The sequence below is a fragment of the Emiliania huxleyi genome, assembly GCF_000372725.1.
Source record: "Emiliania huxleyi CCMP1516 unplaced genomic scaffold EMIHUscaffold_426, whole genome shotgun sequence".
Taxonomy (NCBI): domain Eukaryota; phylum Haptophyta; order Isochrysidales; family Noelaerhabdaceae; genus Emiliania; species Emiliania huxleyi.
In genome coordinates this window covers 17088-19991 of record NW_005198785.1, presented here as the reverse complement: position 1 = coordinate 19991, position 2904 = coordinate 17088, and positions in this window count along the sequence as shown.

Below are 2904 nucleotides of genomic sequence, written 5' to 3'. Positions count from 1 at the left end.
GCACGCGGCGGTAGGGCCGGCTTTCGATGTCGTCGAATCGCGACGGCTGCTTCGACCGCCGGCCCGCCTCTGAGATCTTTTGGTGTGCCTTCTCGGCGGCAGCGCTCGTCTCCTTTGCGCGCTGCCCGGGGCGCGAAGCGGGCACCCTCTTGATGCGCGAGGAGGGGCCGCCCTGTTGTCGACGGACGGAGCTGAACCCCATCCGCGATGGCTGGCCCCGCACGGGCAGGTGCGCAGCCGCTGCAGAATGAATCGACCGGAGCAGCTCCTCGTCGGCCGCGCGCGGCGCGCTGAGCATCGCGACGCGCTTCTGGAGGACGAGCGGGCCGCGCGTACGCAGCAGGAGCGCCTGCGACGGCTGCCGTGAATACTCGTTGAGCAGGGCGAGCTGCGACATAGGACGATTTTGCGGGCGATTTGGGGCGTTCGGATCAGCTTCTGGGGCCACGTTTTCTTGTAAATGAACTCGGGGGCACGGACGCGGCACAAACGGTTTTCTTTGTTGCGTAGCCTGTGTACTGCGTTGGTTTATGTCCTTTCACAGGACCACCGCGCCCTCCCTGTGAGCCTGTGTGTCTGGCCGTGTGAGAGAGCGAGTTGTGTGCGTATGTCCTTTCACGCAGCAAACCTGCCTCCTCTCTTTCTCTTATGTTTCCCCATCCGGGCAACTCACTCCTCGTGCACATCGCCATACAGCTCGAGCGCACAGAGGTGTATGCACGAGTGGCGGTACAGGCCCACTTTGGGCAGCTCGTCGGGCGAGACGCTGGAGATGCGGAAGAAGCGGTAGAAGGCCCCCGACGGCGCCTCCACCTCGAAGCTCTTGCGCAGCCCTCGGCAAAAGGCGGTCAGAGCCTCGCATTCGTCGCACGAGGCGGCGCCGTGGAGGGGGGCCGGCGTGCGGCGCACGAGTGCGTTGGCGGCGGCCTCGTAGATCCCGCTCACTGCCGTGTCCACCGGCCGCGCCAGCGCTGTCTCGTTTCGGGCGCGATGCAAAACTGTCCAGGTCACGCCATCCTCGGACGCACCGAAATTCCAAAAGGTGGCTCCGTAGCACTCGGCGTATGCGACCGAGTAACGCGTGGGTCTGAGCCGCACCTTGCCTAGGTCCACACACGCCCACTTGCTGTCCGCCTCGCCCCGGTTTGCCTCACACCAGAGCACGTCGCTGCGCGGCTGACAGATCGCACTGCTACGCCCCTCGTGTAAGTAGCTGGGGTCGTGCTCGACAAACCCCGCGGCGCTCAAGACACTCTTCTCGGGCGTCTCGTCACGAGGGACGGGGTTGCCGCTGGGAAGGTCCAACCTGTGATCCACGTTCCCGCTGCCGCCCGCTCGCGAGGACACCACGCAGACGACACCCTCCGTGTGCGGGTTGCGGTACTGTCGTCTCCCCCGGTCCGTGCCGAGCCAGTGCAGCAAACCCTCGCTGTCGCCGGTCCGCAGATAGGTGCAGCGGTGGGTGACGGCCAGCGCGTCCGACATGGCGTCCATTCCGAAGAAGAGCGCCTCCTCTCGCAGCGCCCGCCACAGACCTGTCAGTGGAGTGCACAACGTCTTGAACCCCGGCCCCGGTGGTACTGGGGCGGGGGCGGGGGATGGCCGGCGCACCGGGGTCATCTGCAAATGGCGGCAGGCGGTGTAGCGATCCCGAGCGGAGGAATGCGAGGATGTGCTGGAAGAGCTCCGGGTCCCGGTCGAGGAAGAAGGTGTCGTGGACGCCGCACCCGCCCCAAGACTCCTGGAGCAGCGCGGAAAAGTAGGCGGAGCCGCAGGCGGCGCTCCGAGAGGTGACAAAGAGCTGACCCCCAACGTCGAGCCGAATGCGGTCGCACGCACGCTTCCCCGGTGCAACGTCGTTTAGCTGACGACTTGGCGGAAAGCCGTCGTCGCCCGGCGCTGCTTGCAACTCCGCGGCGATGGCGCTTAGAGCCTCTTTTCCGCGCGCGCCCCCACGGCCGCGCCCGCAAGGCCGCGCCGCGATACTCTCGATTGGACGGTCGGACCAAGGGTCCCAATCAAAGAGGATTTACCGGGCTAGCTGGGCACGGGAGTGGCGAGCATCCGCATCATCTTTTTCATGGTGCTCCCTCTTCTTTTCGCCTCGCCTCGTCCTCGTGCTGCCGCTTCGAGAGCTTGTTGCGCACCTTGTCCTTCATCTGGTAGAACAGCCGCTTGACCGCGTTGCACCACCCGCCGAAGGTTTCGAACAGGTACATCTGCACGTCGGTGTCCGAGCGCGAGAGGGCGTGCGCGTAGTCCGCCTTCTTGTACGCCACATAGCCGCCGCCGTCGCTCGGCCTGAAGTCGCCGTCCCCGACAGCACCGCGCTGCTCGAGGCCGAAGACGTCCGCGCTCGTGCCGGGCTCGGTGTTGCCGAGGCCGACGAAAGCGCCTCGCTGGCCGACGTCCTCCGGGTTGGAGGAGAGCGTGTCCTTGAACTTGACGTCGCCGACGAGGCGCGAGCGCGAGCGGCCAGCGCCCGCCACCGAGACGTCGGGCCGGTAGTCGTTAGAGTAGCCGAGGTGGTCCCGCGGCTCCACCTCGACGAGCATGCCCCACACGCTCCGCATGACCTTGGCCAGGGCGGCGAGGAGGCTGTTATGGCGGCCGCAGTGCCCGAGGCGGCCGATGTTGCTGGCCGCGTCGCCCAGTGGGTCCTGCACCTTGCCGCCGCGCGCCGAGCAGGTCGGCGCGCCCCGCGCGAGCGCCTCGTCGAGTGGTAGCCCGAGGCGCCGCTGAGCTCGTGCTGGCGCCCGCGCGCCGACTCGGTCGTGACGTGCTCAGCGAGGGCGGAGAAGGCCCGCTTGCAGCTCGCCGCGCCGAAGCCGTGGCCAGGCTGGGCGCGCTCGCAGCCCCCGCAGGGGCAGAGCACCTCCGGCACCGGCTCGTTGCCGTCGCCAC